The sequence below is a fragment of the Hippopotamus amphibius genome, chromosome X (genome assembly GCF_030028045.1).
Source record: "Hippopotamus amphibius kiboko isolate mHipAmp2 chromosome X, mHipAmp2.hap2, whole genome shotgun sequence".
NCBI classification, from domain to species: Eukaryota; Metazoa; Chordata; class Mammalia; order Artiodactyla; family Hippopotamidae; genus Hippopotamus; species Hippopotamus amphibius.
Window position 1 is genome coordinate 73,270,119 of NC_080203.1, and position 21,340 is coordinate 73,291,458.

The following is a 21,340-nucleotide window of genomic DNA, read 5'->3' on the forward strand; positions in this document are numbered from 1 at the left end:
TTCAGATGTACACCATTTAGAATGATGTTGGCTATTGGTTTGTCATGTATGGCTTTTATCATGTTGAGGTAATTTCCTTCTGTGCCCATTTTCTGGAGAGTTTTTATCATAAATGGATGTTGAATTTTGTCAAAAGCTTTTTCTGCATCTACTGAGATAATCTATGGTTTTTATCCTTCAATTTGTTGATATGATGTATCACATACATGGATTTATGTATATTGAAGAATCCTTGCATTCCAGGGATAAACCCCACTTGATCGTGGTGTATGATCTTTTTAATGTGCTGTTTGATTCTGTTTGCTAGCATTTTGTTGAAGATTTTTGCATTTTTATTCAGCAGTGATATTGGCCTGTAATTTTCTTTCTTTCTTTCTTTTTTTTTTTTGACATCTTCGTCAGGTTTTGGTGTCAGGGTGATGGTGGCCTCGTAGAATGAGTTTGGGAGTGTTCCTCCTTCTGCTCTATTTTGGAAGAGTTTGAGAAGGATAGGTGTTAGCTCTTCTCTAATTGTTTGATAGAATTCACCTGTGGGAGAAAAAATAGAATTAACCTGTGAAGCCATCTGGCCCTGGGCTTTTGTTTGTTGGAAGATTTTTAATCACAGTTTCAATTTCAGTGCTTATGATTGGTCTGTTCATATTTTCTATTTCTTCCTGGTTCAGTCTTGGAAGGTTGTACTTTTCTAAGAAGTTTTCCACTTCTTAGAGTTTGTCCAACTTATTGGCATACAGTTGCTTGTAGTCATCTCTCATGATATTTTTTATTTCTGTGGTGTCAGTTGTTACTTCTTTTTCATTTCTAATTCTGTTGATTTGTGTCTTCTTCCTTTTTTACTGTTGAGTCTGGCCAATGGTTTATCAATTTTATTTATATTCTCAAAGAACCAGCTTTTAGTTTTATCGTTCTTTGCTATTTTTTCCTTCATTTCTTTTTCATTTATTTCTGATCTGATCTTTATGATTTCTATCCTTCTGTTCACTTTGGGGTTTTTCTGTTCTTCTTCCTCCTCTTGTTTTAGGTGTAAGTTTAGGTTGTTTATTCGAGATTTTTCTTGTTTCTTGAGGTAGAATTGTATGGCTGCAAACTTCTTTCTTAAAACTGCTTTTGCTGAGTCCAATAGGTTTTGGGTTATCATGTTTTCCTTGTCATTTGTTTCTAGGTATTTTTGGATTTCCTCTTTGATTTCTTCAGTGATTTCTTGGTTTTTTAATAACATATATTTTAGCCTCCATGTGTTTGTATTTTTTACAGTTTTTTATTTCGTGTAATTGATATCTAATCTCATGGCATTGGGGTCAGAAAAGAATCTTGATACGATTTCAATTTTCTTAACTTTGTGACCCAAGATGTGATCTATCCTGGAGAATGGCCCATGTGCACTTGAGAAGAAAGTGTATTCTGTAGTTTTTGGATAGAATGTCTTATAAATATCAATTAAGTCAGGATGGTCTAATGTGTCATTTAAAGCTTGTGTTTCCTTATTTCTTTTCTATTTGGATGATTTGTCCATTAGTGTAAGTGGGGTGTTAAGGTCCCCTACTATTATTGTGTTACTGTTCATGTCCCCTTTTATGGTTGTTAGCATTTGCCTTATGTATTGAGGTGCTTCTATGCTGGGTGCATTGATATTTACAATTGTTCTATCTTCTTCTTGGATTGATTCTTTGATCATTATGTACTGCCCTTCCTTGTCCCTTGTAATAGTCTTTATTTTAAAGTCTACTTTGTCCGATATGAATATTGCTACTCCAGCTTTTTTTGACTTCCATTTTCATGGAATATCTTTTTGCACCCCCTTCCTTTCAGTCTGTGTGTGTCCTTAGGTCTGAAGTGGGTTTCTTGTAGACAGCATATATAAGGATCTTGTTTTTGTATCCATTCAGCCAGTCTGTGTCTTTTATTTGGAACATTTCATCCATTTACATTTAATGTCATTATGGACATGTATGTTCCTATTGCCATTTTCTTAATAGCTTTGTCTTTGTTTCTGTAGTCTTTTCATTCTCCTGTGTTTCCTGCCTAGAGATGTTCCTTTAGCAATTGTTGTAAGGCTGGTTTGATGGTGCTGAATTCTCTTAACTTTTGCTTGTCTGTAAACCTTTTGGTTTCTCCATCAAATCTGAATGAGAATCTTGCTGGATAGAGTATTCTTGGCTGTAGGTTTTTCTCTTTGAGGACTTTCAGTATATCCTGCCACTCCCTTCTGGCCTGCAGAGTTTCTGTGGAAAGATCAGCTGTTATCCTTTTGGGTTTTCCCTTATATGTTATTTGTTGCTTTTCTCTTGCTGCTTTTAATATTTTTTCTTTGTGTTTAATTTTTGTTAGTTTGATTAATATGTGCCTTGGTGTATTTCTCCTTGGGTTTATTCTGTATGGGTTTCTCTGCACTTCTTGGACTTGATTGATTTTTTTCCTTTCCTATGTTGGAGAAGTTTTTGACTGTAATCTCTTCCAATATTTTCTCAGACCCTTTCTTTTTTTCTTCTTCTTTCTAGTATTCAAATGTTGGCATGCTTAATGTTGTCCCTGAGGTCTCTGAGACTGTCTTCCATTCTTTTTATTCTTTTGTCCTTTTCCTGCTCTTGGCAGTTATTTCCACCATTCTCTCTTCCAACTACTTACTTGTTCTTCTGACTCAGTTATTCTCCTGTCTATACCATCTAGAGTATTTTTAATTTCTGTTATTGTGTTGTTTATTAATGTTTGCTATTAAATTCTTCTAGGTTCTTATTAAATGTTTCTTGTATTTTCTCTATTTTGTTTTTGAGATTTTTTGTCATCTTTACTATCATTACTCTGAATTCTTTTTCAGGCATTTTGCCTATTTCCTCTTCATTTATTTGGTCTTGTGGGTTTTTATCTTGCTCCTTTGCCTGCAAGGTGTTTCTTTGTTTTCTCATTTTGTCTAATTTATAGTATTTGCTGTGTCCTTTCCTTTTGCTGCCTAGTAGTAATTCCTCTTGTTTCTGTTCTCTGCCCCCTGTGGTGTGGTTGGTCCTGTGTCTTGAGTAGGCTTTCTGATGGTGCCTGCTTTCTGATGTGTGGATCTGTGTCTTTTCCCTCTGATGAGCAGGGCCGTGTCAGGTGGTGTGTTTTAGGATATTTGTGAGCTTAATATGGCTTTAGGTAATCTGTATGCTGATTGGTGGGTTTGTGTTCCTGTCTTGTTTTGGTTTTGAGTTATCCAGCACTGGCAGTTGCAGGCAGTCGGGTGAAGCTGGGTCTTAGACTCTGATAGAGACCTCTGTGAGAGCTCTCTGTGAATAATATTCTCTGTGGCTTAAGACTCTCTAGTTGTCTAGTGTCCTGGACTCGGTGCTCCCTCTCCATAGCCTCAGACTTGACTTTTGCTCATGGAATCCAGAGTCCAGAAGTCACTCATCCTGGCAATAAAGGGGATTAAAAAAGACTATTCAAGCCCCAGACTAATGGTAAAAGGTTAAATCAGACAAATAAATAGTGAATCAGGGAAACACATACATGAACAAGAAAAATAAAAACAGCACCCAACAGAACATAAAGCACTAGAACAACCTGACAAAAGAACCCCAGAGTGCAATCAGACAATTAAAGAGAAAACCAAAAAAATTCAAAACCAGAAAAAAAAAAAAGAGGAATTGTGAAACCGAGGACCAAGTATAACAGGGACCAAATGTAAACAAGGAGCAAATATAAGAAAGAGCAAGAGAACAAGCAGATAAACTGAAGATCCCCAAAATATAATCAAACAAGTATGTTTAGAACTAAGATAAAGACAAAACCTAATAACAAAAACCAACACAGTGTTTCACCTGAAGAATAAAGCAAGGAAAAAGAGCAGTCTGATAATATTGATTAAAAGTATAATAAGATAAAATCAAATAAGATAAAAAGGGATAAAACACAAAGCAACAGAGGAACATAGTATGACTGGAAATATAAAAAGAAAAAGAGAAAATAGAAACATATTAAAGATAAAGAAGAAAAGAAGATAGGGGATATAAGCTCAACACTAAAGAAAAGCTAGCTAGAAATAGAAATATATAAAAAGGATAAAAAGAAAAATAAAATTAAAAAATAGAAGAAAAAATATGTTATAAAACATGAAGATCCCTAAGGCCTATGATCATAATTTAAAAACAAACAAAAAAATTCCAGAACTTACAGCTGAATGAATCAGAGCAATAGAATTAATAATAATAATTCTGTTACTTTGGGATCTCAGCTGTAAGTGTCCTTGCACATGCCTTGAGCCTCAGGCCACCTTCACCTCCCCAAGAGGCCCTCCTCTGCCTCTGGGTTGGACTCTGGACCATCTGTGGGTCCTATGGGATCCACTTAGGCTCTGATTTGGCCCAATTCCTGTGCATTCTTACTCCCAAATTCCACAGCTGCCAGAGTTAGACTTTCTTCATTTGTGGGAACATTCATTGTCTACTCAGATATTCCAAAGATATAGGGTGTACCTAGCTAATCATGGGGATTTATTCTGCAGCATATATAGCTGATGGGAAGATTTTGGAACCTCTTCCTTAATCCCCCTGTCCCTGGCATTCAGCTTTGGTTTTGTCCCTCCTTCTGCATGTGGTCTAACCACCAGAGTCTGGTCCTGAGGCTGCCTTGGAGCTCTTTGGGTCTGCCTCAGTGAGTGTTTCCTTTATTTTTCACCTGCAGACACAGGTGTGTGGGGGAGAGAGAGGCTTTGATAGTGGCTCCTCTCCCTGCATGTGACTGAACAGTAGCACCCTGCTTGGATCACTGGAGTCCCAGGGGTGACGCCAAATGCACAGGGATGCCAGCAACCACAGCATAGAAAATCTGGCCTTAGTGTGGTTCTTTACTGGTGCCCAGTGCAAGGTGCTTAAGGGACAGCCCTAGGGGGCTTTTTGTATTACTCTGCAACCAGTGGAGCTTCCTTTATTGATCATCTGTAGGTGTCAGTATTTGGGGAGAGAGAGGGTACAATAGTGGCTCCTTCCCCTGTGTGTGAGTCAGCAGTAATGCCCTGCCTGGGTCGCGGGAGCCCTGGCTGCAGCGGTGGTGCCTATTGCACAGTGAAGCCAGTGAGCTTGGGTATAATAGGAATATCTCAGGCTTCCTAGGTGGCACAGTGGTTAAGAATCCACCTGCCAATGCAGGGGACACAGGTTCAATCCCTGCTCCAGGAAGATCCCACATGCCATGGAGCAACTAAGCCCATGCACTACAACTATTGAGTCTGTGCTTTAGAGCCCATGAGCCACAACTATTGAGCCCACGTGCCACAACTACTGAAACCCACGTGCCTAGATCCTGTGCTCCACAACAAGAGAAGCCATGGCAATGAGGAGCCCACACACCACAAAGAAGAGTAGCCCCCACTTGCCACAACTAGAGAAAGCCCATGTGAAGCAACAAAGACCCAACACAGCCAATAAATACATACATACATACATACATACATACATACATACATACATAAATTTATGTATGTATTTATTTGAAAAAAAACAAAAAAAATATGAATGTCTCCAGGGATGGCCCACTCTGCAGACTTCTCCTGGCTCTTGCAGCAGGCACACCAGGCCGTCTCCCCCCAGGCGGCTTTTTCTATCCCTTGTCAACTGTGACAGCCAGGCCCAGAGGGGCCCTCCCTTTGTTGGTCTCTAGCACCAAAAGAGAGGCTACAACAGTGGCTCCTCCCTGCTGCATGTGACTCAACAGTAGTGCCCCGCCACCATGGCAGCCCAGCTTTCCACAGTAGGCATGCTCTGCTGCGGATTTCTTCCCTCCTGTCCCCTCAGTCTGTCTCCCCACAGCCAACAATGTTTCTCACCCTGAACCAGTTCTCCAGTTCCCACATTCCAGCTCCCAGACCCCCTGTACAGCTGTGAACCCATGTCTCAGTCCGGGACACACAGAGCCATGGTACGGACCCTCTGTGTGTTTCTCACTCTTTCCCATCTGCCACAGATCAGCCACTTCACCCTCTTTGGGCAGTCCCAAATGCCTCTCTTCTGACCCAATCAAATTCCCTGTTGGAGAGGGGGTTTCTCTGTCAGATAAGGGGAGTTTTCCCGAATTCAGCAATCTCTCCTGTTTCAGCTCCCCTGGCCCCAGGGTGTATGACTTTTCCTTTCTTCTCCTCTTCTTTTTCCTTTTCTTTTCTGCCTACATCCTACCCAGTTATGTCAGGATCTTTGCAGTCCTTTCTGCTGTCCAAGGTCTTCTGGTAGTGTTCAGCTAATTTTCTGTGGGAATTATTGCATCTTTTGATATATTCCTGTTGCAACTGTGGAGAGAGATGCACTCCACATCCTTCTACTTTGCTGCCATCTTTGTGTCCCTACTGCAGTAGTTTTTTAACTGGTGTTCCTGCTTCCAATCTTGCCCCTCTTCCAGTCCATTCTCCATATTGCAACTAGAGTGATGAAAAACTTACATCTGTGTAATGGCTCTTTCATTGGCTTCAGCATAGTCTGAACTCCTTAACATGGTTTACAAGCCCTTTTATGATCCAGCCCCTGCTCATCTATCCAGATTCTCTACTCTGAAGCTTCCTCTCCACTAGTTCTATCCCCACATTCTATGAACCACAACTCGACTTCTTTCAGCCCGTCAAACATGCCCCTGCTGCATCCCATGATTGAGATGCTTCCTCAGCAACCTCCCACTTCCTCCATTCTAGTCTCCTTCAGCTGGCTATATAGTATTTATTCTCTAGGTTTCAGCTTCCACATCATTTACTTGGGCATATCACTGACTGATGTCCCTTTTTGGTGCCACTGTAATAACGTTATGAGAGCCCTTTTATTGTGTTGTAATAGCCTACTTATTTTTCTGTCTCCCGAACTACATTGTATGGTCCTTGAGGGCAGTCACTATGTCTTGTTCACATTTTAGTGCCAGCCTCTAGCACAATGCCTGGCACGTGGTAAGTATTCAATAAGTATTTGTTGAATGAATGAATGAGAAGGAGGAGGGGTGGAAAACAGTCTCTGAAATTGTCATTTTTTTCTTTATCCCTTTCTATATTTTCCCATTATTCTATGATGAAAATTAATTCCTTTTATAATAAAAAACATATATGTTAGGGAATTCTGTGGAGGTCCAGTGGTTAGGAGTCAATGCTTTCACTGCCGTGGGCCTGGGTTCAATCCCTGGTTGGGGAAGTAAGATCCCACAAACCCTGTGGCACAGCCAAAAATATATATATATTATAAATAATTTTAAAAATATATTAAACATAAAAGAAAAGGGAAAAAAACTGAAGAAAATTTAAATAACCTATAATTCTACCACCTAAAGATAATTCGTGTTAACATTTTGTTTTATCCCATCCAATATTTTCTATGAATATATTTTTTAAACATTGAGACCATATTGTGTTCAGTTTTGAATTCTGCTTTTTTCACTAATGCTGAAAGTAATTTCCCATTATATCAAGGTGCTGTTGTTTATTTAACCAATTCTCTGCTGTCCAACATTAAGATTTTATTCAGTTTTGCACTATTATGAGTAAGACTGACAATAATATCATTGAATGTAAATATTTTTCCTCATTTATAATCATTTTCTTATGATAGGATCCTAGAAGCAAAATTACCAGTATGAACTTTTTTTAAAGACTATTAATATATATGGTCAAATTGTTTTCCAGAATGCTTATACTAATAATAGCTGTTTGAGTACCTACTATGTGCCAGATATTTGTTTAGGTAGATTTTGTTATGCCTGTTTTACAGATGAAGAAACTAATTTTTCCAGAATCACAGAGATAGCAAGTAGCAAAGTTAGAATTCAAATTCAGAATTGCCTAATTTCAAAGCTTATGTTATTTCTTGTGAATTTCAAAAATAAAAAGTATTTTTGCATTATCAAATTATTATGATATATACTAGAGAAAATGTGGAAAATACAAGTAGAAAGTAGAGAAAACGAAAATCAATAACCCATGAACCCGCCATTTTCAACAACTTAGCATATTTCAATGGTCTTTTGTTACAGATAAAAATTCTAGATTAAAAATAAGTATAACATTGTATGTATAATTTTGCATCCTGCTTTTTTCTCACTTAACATTTTTCAGTGCTGACCCATACTCTTTAAAAACATAACTTTAACAGTTGCATATTATTGTCAATGGATGTTACCATGTGGATATTTACAATGGTTCAGCTCACTTATGAATTTCTATTTTTCATTCCCAGGACACTGCATCTCCAAAGAAGCTTACAGAGTTCAATGTTGGGAACCATTCTGATCTTCAAAATAAGTCACTATGGCGGATTGGAAGCTTCACAATTTGAAAGCATCCCATCAAATACTTGCTGTGCAGATAAATGTTTCAGGACTTTACAAGTTATTTAATTTACTAGCTGAACTCATCAATCTGGTAGCAATTAATTCAAACCAGTCTTCCTCTGCTTCTTTCTTCATTTCCCCTCCCCACATCTGTGAAAGCCTAAATGTAACATATTTATCTTTCCAGAGGCTCTTTTCATTCCTCTTGTCAGGTAAAGGGGAACTCAAAAGACTTCCCTGGAATCTTTAACTCCCCTAGAAAGACCATTAATCATATCTACAGGGTTTTTGTTTTATTGAGAGGAATGAGACTAGCTTGCTACTTGTATGCATGTGCATTTATAAGCATGCATATGTGCAGCATATTTACACAAAATTCTTCTGTGGTGTGAAAATCGTGACAAAAAAATCTGAAGTTTTTATTCAATTGTATTTTTTTCCTAAATAGCAATTTAAATATTTGCTGAGCTGTGAACACCTTCCCTGTATCAGATACCCAAAATTCAAGAGGGAGATTCAACACTGTGATCAAGGTCCTAGAATTGGAAATTGAACAACAATGTAAAACCTGTTCTCTGTCATAGATGTGTGGTATTCCTGAAAACACCATAGCTAATAGATGAGATCAGATTTCCATTTTATTTAACATAATGATTGGTGTTTTAAAGACTTTTAATGACAGACTGTGGTAAAATTCTGCAATAATTTTTATTCTTCTCTCTGCTACCTAGCTTTATTTTAACCTTTATGAATTAGTCTTATGATAAAAGAAAAACTATAAGCCTAAGTTATGGACCATTGGCTTTGTTAAGGGGTTTAAGGATGATTTTCAGATTTAATTATAATACTGTTAATAAGGGTGAAGTTTCACAGTTGAAATTAGCCTAAAGATTAGCACTAAAGATTTTTTTTCACAACAGGGATTAGTATACAGATAGTGAAAAACCTAATAGTTATATGACAATTCTTTCTCTTTTTTCTTTTCTTTTTCTTTTTTGCTTAGTTTCTGTAGTAGTGCAGCCATTAAGATAGTTTACATTCATTTCACAATTTATTTATAATAAGCCTTTCTTTTAGTCCTAGTGCCTGAATCAATGAGTATGGACATTAATGCTACTTCTCTATAATAATAATACCTGAGTATTGATGGTTTTCATTTCTCAGTCAGTGCCATAGTGCCCAGCTGCTAACAATAGAGGTCCCAACTCTTACAGAGATCAGTCAGGCATCTTATTGATATCAAGTTTTTGAGCTCTTAGAGGGATATTAATTTTGCTAAGTTATTCCCCCTAAAACCTTTTTGAGTAAAAAAGAGATGCTTGCCACAAACAATTCAGTGTTCAGGCTCCAGTAGAGCTGTGAATGTGAGCAATTCAGGTACTTAAAGCAACGAAAGTCCTGTTCATTTGAATCTTCTAGGTAATTTTGGTCATGGTAAGACTTTCAGCATAAATTAAATGGATTGTGATTGTGGCCAGCATTTCATTTAAGAGAATACTAGATGTGACTAAATCTATTAGGGCCAAGGACTCTTTCTCAAACTCAGATGCCAAGAGCTAGCCTAGAAGACTATGCACACTGGGTTTCATGATGAAATCATGTATGTTCATGAAAGGTTATTTTCCCCTTCCTCTCCCTTCAAACACTCTCTTGTTTGGGTTTATCTTGAAAGCTTATTTGATCATCCACATGCTCTTATATTTGACAAGACTTGCCTTATATTTATTTAGAAATGCACCTTTCTTAAAGGTAGGGCTGTTGCTTACTCCACAGCCAGTAGGCCTCAAAGCAATCTTTCCCATCCATCATCTTCTGCCAAGAGTTTAGGCAGAATAGCTGCTAACTATGATTCAAAGTCAGGAAGGAATCAAGAGCTTATTTAATGAGTAGAGTGTATCAGCACTCATAGAAATCAGGTCATAAAAGACAGTGTCAGGGAACTACAAAAAAGCACTGGAAGGGTAAAGCTCAGGAAAGCTATAATGCAAAGTTGATTGTTTAATGTCTTACAGATTTACACTGTCTTCAAAAGGCCAAATAAATTAGGATTTTACCTGGGGGCTTAGGGAAATAAAGAAACCCTATTCCTATCTATGAACCTTTATTTCACTAGTTTATAGACTTTGATACTATCCCCATTATAGGTCATTGAGTATTAACTTCTGTACCTAGACACCCCCCCCCCCAATTGGTTGACTATAAAGAAGACAGAGAGGTTTGTTTGATAATTTGCATACCCTGATCTGTTTCCTTAGCTTGTTTTTCCTTGGGCCATGTCCAATAACCTCTGTGGGATCTCATTCCCCAATCTTTGGTACCCATCTTCCCTATTTGCAAAACAAAGATGCTCATTGTTAGGGTTATACAGGTGAAAGGTGCTATGTAACTCCCCAGTGCTCTTATATATCCTTCACTGCAGGACTGGAATGAAAAGTTTAACCAGAATAGTATTTCTAAACAAATCAGTGTATTCCATTCTTTCTTCCATGCTCTCATTAATGATTTGTTCTTGCAGAGCTTAAAGTGCTTTATTAATGTTACTCCATTCATTCCAACAATGTCCTTGGAAAGAGGCAGAATAGAAATGATTGTCCCCATGCTACAACCTGAAAAATTAAGGACAAAAGAAATGAAGCACCCTCCAAAAGACATAGCTGTCTGAAACAGAACTCACAGATGCCATGTCCAGTGTACTGTTAGTGTGACTTGGCTTCCCAGTACTGGAATAACCATGGAGTAGCTTAGAACACAGAGAGCAATTAGGGCAGGACCACATTTCAGAAGAGTCTCAGTTTGTCCAAAATCTGAAAGTATGCAATTTATACAATTCTTATTTCTATGTGATAGAAATGTAATATGTGCCTCTTTCCCCTTCTGGCCCCATACAACAAATATTTCACATTGTGTGGCATCAGCCAGTGCCATTATGTCCTCTGGCACCTATAGAGGCCACTCTCAGGGCTGTCTTTGCCAGAGAAAAGAATGTGTTTCCTCATGTTTATGCCAAGTTGCACAAAGTGTAGACATTGAGATTAATGAAGATTTAAGCACAATCCTAGCAGGTGTAAGAATATTTAATATACATTATTGTAACGTGCGTCTGAAATTTAATATAGCCCAAATTCATAAGAATGTAACAGTCATGCAAAGCCTATGTCTTTCACCTATCATCACACATATATATTTATACATGTGTGCGCACACACAATGCCCCCAAAGCAGGCCGCCTCATCATCAGGAGAAAATACTTTAAAGAAATGAGTCTCTGTCCTCTCCTGTTAGAAAAAAGTCCAACAGTCACTGCAAGTGAAAAATATTCCATTCATACCTTCTAGAACTTCTGCTCCTAGAGTAGCTAAGGTACTCAGTTGGTGCCAAAGACATGTTCTGTGCCTCTATGAGTCACAGAATGCACATGACAAGATAGACCTTTCCACAAGTTTCATGTTCTTAGAAAATTCATGTGTTCCATCCAATCAGTAGGAAATGGTTTATGAGGTATGGTACATCTGCATTTCTTTAACCAGAGCTATAATGTACCATATTAAATTGTAGTCTTTTGCATACAGGTGTTATGTAATATAATGATGAATGGATGGCACCTAATAGCATGCAACCCGTGACTGTTTAATTCTCCAAAAGGGCTAGGGCTGTGTCCCACACAGTGTTCAAAATTATTACATGTTTTTCTTTGTTGTAGCAGCCCAATATATGGCCATCAGCAGATTGAGTTAGATATGAATGTAATATATCAGGAAATAGATTCTTTGTAGGGAATGGTGTTAAAGGGGAAAAAAACAGTAAGATAAGATGCATTTAAGGAATAATGGCTGTCATCCTGCTGGCTAAATCAGCAAAGGGATGCAGCAGGAAAGCTGTTACTGGGTTTTGGTAATATATGAAATGCATTGGAGAGCCAGGAGAAGAAAAGCACTGGGGACCTCAGCAGTTAAGCTCAAGTTGCCACTTTGCTACAAATCCTTTTATCCAACAATTTTCTCAAGGTAATTTTATATAATATTCTTAAAACCATGTGTCTTGCTACAGAAATACCCACAAATACTGACCAGCTTTATCTTCCTAAGTTTTTTGTTAAAAGCATATGCATAAAATTGTTGTTTCTTTTATACATTATGGTGTCGTTAAACAATGTTGAGAAAGCCTAAAATTTCAGACCGCCTTGATGGAAGTTTCTATACTTCTCATTTCATGGGTGTAATAGTGGAGTTTATTCACTCCCAGGTTGATTTGTATGTGGTATGTAGACTCCTCTGTAACATCTCATCTTCCAAACATCCCCACCCCATCTCTGTGCTCAGTGTTTCTCTCTATGTTCCTATGTGGATATGAGTTGGGAAATTAGCAGCAATGGCTTTTAGATAGAACTCGAACTAGTCTAATGTCACTTAATCATGTTCAGTCTGCTCAGCCTCACACATCTTTTGCCTTTCCCTCTGTTATTGTGATAAGGAAAAAGAAAAAGAAAACTTATTATGTCTAATGATGATAGGAACTCTGGTTTGCTTTTTCTTACGGTGAAGACTATGTTTATTATTCTCCATATGCACGTCACCTGAAAAAAGAATACAATGATTCTGAGAAAAGATTACAGTGATCCAATTGCTCCTAAGTTATATCTTACCCTCAGAGAAATATTTGGAGAGACCCTTATCAAGTAAGCCTCAAATAAGTTTTCCCTCAATAGATGCTTCGTTTGCACAAAAAAAATCCTTTTCAGACAGAAGTAGCCAACAAGAAGGCAGAAGTCATTGGAAATGCAGAGCACTGAAAGCTGAAGTTTGGAACAAAATTGTTGACATAGATGTTTGGAACAAAATTCAAGGCATAGATATTTAAAAGGAAGCTTTAATCTGTAGATATAGATATAAAGATATACATATAATATATGTATAATGGTTTATACAGGAATGTGTAAATGTATAGATGTATTTTCTTCATGTTATAAACAACAAAATTTACAAATTAAATTTCTCACCATATGTAGGGACATTGAAAAATTAGTCTCTTTTTGAATATTAAAATGTTCATTCTCACACAGTAGCATGTTTCAATGTTTAGACTTCCAAATCTACAGGGGTGGAAAATTCATGATAGTAAAAAGCACATTTTAAGCAAAATTTATTGAAAGTATTTGAATATGTTTATGGTTTTAAAAGAAATTTTCCTCATAAACCTTAACTGAAGTGTTTATATCAACTTTGCAAATTAGCACACTATTAGACCCAGATCCTGACAATGTTGGTGTTGACTAAAAACAAACAAAAAAAATAGTGCAATGTGAGAGCCGTGAGTTCAGTTTTATTTGGGGCTAAGGACTATAGCCCATGAGACAGCCTTTCAGATAGTTGTGAGGAACTCCTCCAAAGAGGTTAGGGGGTGGGGGGAGGTCAGTAGGTGATTTTGGTGAAGGGGGTATATGCAATTAAGCACACATCTCAGTAGAAGGTTGCTGCTGGTCACGAGGAAGAGATGTCTCCATTAATGATTTTAGTGTTTTTCTTAGGTATGAGAAGATGGAAGAATTTGGGTTCATAAAACTTCCTACTGAAAATATCTATCTGAAGGCCTGCTTTGACGGTTTTTCCCAGAGCACAGAGTGCCTCATTCCTGATCTCCACCCTGAAAGTCAGGGTATGTTAAAGGTCAGCAACTGCAGTGTCCAGTGACTCATTCCTTGTAGAGCCAGATGGTGAGCAATATTCTTTAGTTAACATTGGCAAACCCTAAAATAAATCTGGCTGTAGCATATAAATTTCAAGAAAAGTAAAATGTGATTCATTTTACAAGGAAAGCAGAAGTTTTGCTATTGGAACATTAAAGAATGCAGGCTACCAATTAGTCAAAAATTGTTATTAAGTTTTATTTCCAATCCACTGTCATACCATACATAAGTTACCCTGGACAATTAGAAAGCACTTATTAGAGTAATGTGGTTCAGAGGGAACCAATACAAATGCAAATCTGAAGTGGCTTCTGAACCATAAGTGTGTGTATGGCAGGGCTACTGGGTGCTGAGTATTGAGGGTTCTGTGAGATGTAAAAAAAAATTAAGGGGGAATACTGGGGGAAATAAGCCAAGATGGGAAACATTAACATTTTAACCCATTTTACACTTATCATTTCCTCTAAACTTTGAAGTCTTCTATTTTCTGTCTACATATTATCAATCTATTAAAATTGTAATTTTGTTGAGGGTAAAATTAACTTACCTTTTCTATATCTACCTAATTAGCTGACTGATCCAGAGAACTTCAGATTTGCATTTCTATCACTGTCCTATCTGATTATTATAACAGAACCACCTGAAGCATCTATTTATAAACACTGTTTTTAGATACTTTCATTTATCTTGAACTTAGGAAGTTTTCTACTGTTTATTCACCTGGTAGCTTTAGACATGTTCAGTTCAGCCAGTCATCAGAAACAACTTTGCCTCTATATGACTCTTTGCAAAGGGTGTAGACACTACAATCCTAGTTAATAAATAAAAGTGTGTATTTTTTATGGAGTCTTTCTAGTGCTACCCAATCTAGCTTTAAATTTGCTTCTTTATAACAATTCTCACTGCTATAAGCTATTATCTTTGTGAACACTATTGTCAAGAAAGAAAGGAAGGGGTAGTAGGAAGAGAGGTAGAGAGAGAAATTGAACTCATGTGAGGTTGCCTTAAACCAGGGTCCCTAAACCTTATTTTGGTCGTGTGCTCTTTTGAGAACCTAAAGAAAGTTACGGACACTCTCCACAGAAAAGTACATGCATGCACAACACACACACATACAGAATTTTATACTTTCAGAGGGTTTCCAGAGACTCTGAAATATGTTCATATACCCTAGTTAAGAATTCCTACCTTAAATTGTGTTCCATCTTTATAGAATCATCAAATCAAATAAGTGAACCTGTATGTGATACTGTGTTACATTATCAAACCAGGCTACAGGTTACCAATTAATGCAAAATCTATGACTGAGTTTATTATATTTTCAGAATTTGCTATTTCCATAATCCTCCACCCCATTACTCAAGGCTTTGGAGCAGTTGGGTGAGCAGCAGAATGACTGTTGCTAAGGATATCAGAGAGATGGGCTATGTACACAGCAGGTACTATATGAAGTCCTCTCTTCAGACAACAGGGGACCAAATGTTTCTCATAAAATTCAAGGGGCTTTAAGATGACAGCTGTTGGAATATTTAGCTCATGTCAGTGTTATTTTTAGTGACACTGACACTGGTTTTTGTGAGGGTGAGTCAAAAATTATCTGCACTCCAGGTGTAGAATTTATTTTAATTCACTTTTAGAAAAGACAAATACACCATTTTTCAACATAATCTCCTTTCTTTTCAATACACTCTGTCCATCTGTCAACAAGGTTTTTTATTCCCTCATTAAAAAATGTTTTAGGCTGAGCTGCGAGCCACAAATACACCTCCATCTTCACTTCTTCATCAGAAATGAATCTTCATTCTCATAAGGCTGCTTTCAGGGGACCAAACAGGTGAAAGTCTGATGGAGCAAGATCAGGTCTATAGGGAGGATGCTTTAACACCTCAAAACGAAGTTTTTGCAGAGTGTTGACAGTGTGGGCAGAAGTGCGCGGACATGCACACCCTCAGACCACAAAAAAATGAATCATTCTTCTTTTGTGCAAATCACAAGTGGGACAGCCATTTTTGCTCACACTACAGTTACAAATGAACTGATGTAACACGTTCACAACTGCACAGCAGTGACTGGGGCAACAGTAGCCTTGAAGGGAAAGTGCTGATAAGACAGTGTGGGTAACAGAAGTTTTAATATAACCAGAGTGCAGATAATTTCTGACTCACCCTTATAAATGTCAGACATGGGCTTTTAAGGAGAATTTTCTATTATAAGCATTATGCCTTTTTTTTTAAACTCTCAAACCCCCGTCATTTATTGGATCTTGAAAATTGCATGCCTGAAGTTTAAATAACTCTTTTAATGTGTGAATTTATGCTACATGGCAGTGGTTCTCAAGTGGAGACCCTCAAGAACTATCCAAAAGAAACACGGGAAACAACCTCTGGATCTCTGGGCCAGAGACAGTTCATTTTGCCTCCAGCCAGAGTGGAAAAAACTGGTAACTCATGGACCAAGAGCTATAGTGCTCACAAGGGAATTATGTAGTGAGTAATAGGGAAAATTATTCCTTGACTAAAGGGTACTATGGACCTACTGAGTAAAGCTTTAAAAACAAGCCTTATGAAGATCAAATTGTTCACAAGTAACTTCACTGTGTCCCAGAACAAAACTCAAGAATTAATGGTAATGAAAATATCTAGCAGACTTCCCTTGCAGTCCAGTGGTTAATACTCCACATTGCCAATGCAGGGGGTGTGGGTTCGAGCCCTGGTCAGGGAACTAAGAGCCAACATGCCATATGGCCAAAAGATTTTTTTAAAAAACAGAAAAGAAAATATCTAGCACACAACATGATAAAACTCACAGTATCTGGCATTCAATGCATAATTACCAGCCATTCAAATAAGCAGTAAAATAAAATCAATAAAAGAAAGAAAAATTAATGGTGAAAACAGACCTAGAAGTAACAGAGATAACAGAATTTGTAGAAAACAAATGTTAATACAGTTATTATAGTTATATTCCATATGTTCAAAAAGGTAGGAAAAAACATAATCATGTTAAGAAGAAACATGAAAAATATAAAAGTTGAACTTCTATAGTTAAAAAAAATGACAGAGGTGAAAAATGTGCTGTAAGGTATTAACAGATCATTAGAAACTGAAGAAAAATGATTAGTGAACTTGATTACATAGCAAGTTGTTTAGAAACTATCTAAAATTAAATAGAAGAAAAAAGACTGAAATAATAAGAACATGCAATCATTGAGCTGTGGGCCAACTCCAAGCTGCTTAATATAAGTGCAATTGTTTGTCCTAAGGGGAGGATGCAGAAAAATACTTTGAAGAAATAATGTCCAAATGAGATAAATTTCAGAATAGTTGTGTTAAAACCTCTACAGACACTTTTCCCATCAAAAATTATTTTTAAAACAGGTATTTTACGTCTCTGGGAGTTCTCTTAAAAGCATAGAGCAAATGAAGAAATAATGATGTAATAAAATCTACTAAATTTCACTACTACCAGAAAGTTTTTGGCAATTGAAACACAACCTGCTCCATGCATTTGCCCCCCTCACTGGCTCAGCATGTTGCAAGCTCTACCCCAAGCAGGTGCAGCCCACCTCTCCCCACAGGTTACCAGTGAGGGCTATGGAATTTGCCCTGGAGTGCAGACCACCCTCATCCCACTCTCCAGTTCCACGTGGCAGAAGCTCTATCCTAGTAAAAGCTGTTTAGAACTTTGGGACACTTCATCCACCAGCCCACAATTGTGGGACAGAGGTTCCATCCCAGATAAGGCAGGCTGAGAATACCAGTGTCTGATCATCCTCACACAGGCTTGCTCATGAAGCAAGGAGACACAGCCAAGGAGAGAGCTCCAGGAAAGGTAAGCCAAGAAGACCAGAGGTTACTCCTAACCAGTGCCCTGCTCATAAATCAAAAGTTTCACTCTTAGAGAAGTGGGCCACTTGCCCTGCCAAAAGTTCTGGGGCAGTGGTGTAGAGATTTTGCCCAAGGATGAGAGGCGGGAAATAAAAACAGCTCAATTCTTTCCCCAAGAGAACAGAATTTATTTGGAATACAATGTAGGGTAATTCAAGCCTCAGGGTGCTCTTAAAAGCAATGGAGATTTTAGTAGTGAGCAATGAAGAGGATGTTATAGCTCCATTAGAAAAAAAAGATAAGCCATAGACCAGCTAGATGTTTAACAGAGAGAATCAATAGAAAGAGACAACTGAAGGGGAGCAGATTTTGCCACCCCAAAATATGACTCTTTGGCCTATTGACTATTTTAATCTGGTTATTAAAAAAAAATAAAAACAGCAGGCATGAGAGAAGCTCTGAAAACTGAGTAGAATATACCCTTTTGTAAGAAACATTTACATTTATAAGGGAAATCTCTATTTGTAAGCATGTCTCCCTTTCTGTACCAGGAAGAGAAGGATGACTCTAAATCATTAAAAACTCTTATCAATGGAGAAGGCAATGACTTCAATCTGTATAACTACCTTATCCTTGTTTAATGTGCTTTTCCTGTTAACCTCCCATAACTGATTCTCCACCCCCAACATCTTTTGTCTTTAGCTGAAGGTAGTATTTAAGGTGGTGGGTTCACCCATTTCAGAAAGTTACTCGGTTTTCCTGGGTATCTCCCATGTATGCAGGAGATATACATGTTATTAAACTTCTGGTTGCTTTTCTCATTAATCTGTCTTATATCAATTTAATTATTAGACCAGCCAAATAACCTAGAAGGGGGAAAGGAAAAATTTTCCACCCCTACACAGCAAACAGGAGCCCTCTTGTAGTAGGAACAAACCTCAAAAACTTGTTTCAAAGATTACTGGGGCAAAAATGCCCAAATTTAATTGGATCAGACTGTACAGCAATTTATGACCCAGGTCACTGTTTTAATAAATAGAGCAATTACCCAGCAATTAGTAGATGCAAATGGATGGGTATTATAGTACCAGAGGCAGACAGCTTAACAGATATAAGGGAAAGAGACAATAATAAAGAGGCCTGCTAAAACTATGTCATCCCATGGGGACTGTATGCATGTCCAAGGCTGCATGCTCTGAAGAGTGACATCAGATACTTCACATTGCAACAGAAATAGACTTCATTAAAATAGTACAATCAAGTCTCTAAATTAAAAAACAAGCCAAAAAAAAGCCCAAAAGGCAGAGTGATCAGTACCCCCAAGTTACTACAATATATTATCAGAAACGTCCAATTTCCAATAAGAAATTATGAAACATGCAACGAAAAATGAAATTATGATCAATACATGGAGAAAAAATCAGGTAACACAAACTGCCTTTGAGCGACACCACATGTTGGATTCAGCAGGAAAAGACTTCAAAGCAGCTATAATAAATATGCTCAAATAACTAAAGGAAATCATGACCAAAGCAATACAATTATGATGATACTTTTTTTTCGAATAGAGAGAATCAATAGACAAAAATTTACCAAAAAAAAATTAAAAACAAACAACAGAAAATTCTGAAATTGAAAACTAAAATAATAAAATGGAAAATTTACTGAGGTGCTCAACAGTAGAATTGAGCTAAAAGATGAAAGAATCAGCAAACTTTAAGACACATGATGGAAATTATGCAATCCAAAGAATAGAGAGGAAAAAGAATGAAGAGAAATGAGTAGGGTCAAATAAATGTAAGGCATCTTTAAATAAACCAACATATGTGTAGTGGAAGTACTACAAGAAAAGAGAGGGAAAGGAGCACAAAAAATATCCAAAAAAAAATGGGTGAAAACTTCCCAAATTTAATGAAAAACATTGTTATACATCCAAGAGTTCAATGAACTCCAATAGGATAAATACAAAGAGAGCCACACCCAGACACTTTAAAGGAAAACAAATTTTGAAACCCAAAGACAAATAGAAAATCTAGAAAAGAGCAAGAGGAAAAAAATGACTCATCATGTACAAGACAATCTCAGCAAGAGGAACACTATATTTCTCACCAGAAACAATGTAGGCCAGAAGATATAAAGGTGATATATTCAAAAGGCTGAAAGAAAAGAAAACTATCAATGAAGAAATTTACATCAAGCAAAACGATCTTTCAAAATTAAAAGAGTTACAACAACAAAATGGCTGAACAGGCAACTCTAAGCTCCTGTCCTCTCACAGAATTTTTTTTTTTTTTTTTACCACACCGCATGGCATGTGGCATCCTAGTTCCCTGGCCAGGGATCAAACCCACACCCCCTGCAATGGAAGCATGGAGTCTTAACCACTGGACCTCCAAGGAAGTCCCTCACAGAAATATTTAAAAAAAAAATAGCAGAAACAGAACCAAATTCATCAGAAATCTGGAAAACGGTCAACTGTTTACAGCAACCAAGTGAACATTGAATCAAGTAAAAGAAAATTTAAAAATGATAAGAAAACTTTCTGGCATTTTTACTTGCCCTTGTCATACCCACTCCTTGATGCAGTGCCAGTCTTGAAGTGGTGGCAGACCATATTCCTCCCAGAGAGCAGAACTTACTCTGATCTGACCTGTGTATGTCTGTTCTAACCTGTCCAGGAACAACCTGAAGGACTGATGCAAGACACCAGTCTTTAGTTTCCAAACTTTGAACTCAGGATGGAAGAGTGGTGGGCATTGCTGGAAAATACTGCAAGGAGAAATAAAACCCTACAGATGCCTGGGACAAAAGATATGGCTAAGACAATACACCACGTAAAGTTTGAGAGGAAAACCTGAGGGAGATTATTTGGAAAATTAGGACATCCAAAAGCATCCATGGATACAGGTAAATTTATTTTTTTTTTTGATACAGATGAATTTAGACACCTATGTCCATGTCCAGGGCAAGAGAGAAGTTCTAAATTTTCACCTTGGGCTTCTCCTTAGGTTCAGTGCTAACCTGATAAAGGAATGCCCCAGCATGGAACCAATCTGCAAAAACTGGGAGAGGTGTTTGGTTGGGGAGGTTGATTTTACTTCTCTCTTATGTTTCTTTTGTTATCACTTGCTTTGTCTTTATCTCCTGGCATTCAAGAAAATCTCTGTCAAAACATTAGCTGAACATGAGAAAAAGAAACGGAGACTTCAGTGACTACAAACAAAAAGGAACACAGTGCATAGAAAATAGTTTTTAAAAGTTACTAAACATATAGTGAAAATTATTTAAAAATTAAAATATTACAGTGTAAAATATTCACTTAAAAATAATCAGGGATCAAGAGAAAAGAAAGATGGTGGAGGAGTAGGACGTGGCAATCACCTTCCTCCACACAAATACATCAAAAACACAGCCAATTGGGGAGTGGCTCCTGGAGAGCACCTACCGAATGCCAGCAGGAGACCTCAGACCGCCAAAAAGGCAAGAGAAATTCCACGTAATAGAGTAGTGCAAAGGAAAGAAGGGGAAAAAAAGAGACAAATAATTCTGAGGAGACAGGCCCCTC

At 37.4% G+C, this 21,340-nt stretch overlaps 1 protein-coding gene across 2 annotated transcripts in view; it reads left to right on the forward strand.

Annotated features, from left to right (window-relative positions):
• The window catches only part of ZDHHC15 (zinc finger DHHC-type palmitoyltransferase 15), a 169,652-nt gene extending 156,386 nt beyond the window's left edge, over window positions 1–13,266 (forward strand). For both annotated transcript variants that reach the window (XM_057717992.1, XM_057717993.1), the window contains one exon: window positions 8,172–13,266. The gene's annotated coding sequence lies outside the window, so the exon portion shown is untranslated. The remainder of the gene's footprint in view (window positions 1–8,171) is intronic.
• Window positions 13,267–21,340: the final 8,074 nt, after the last annotated feature.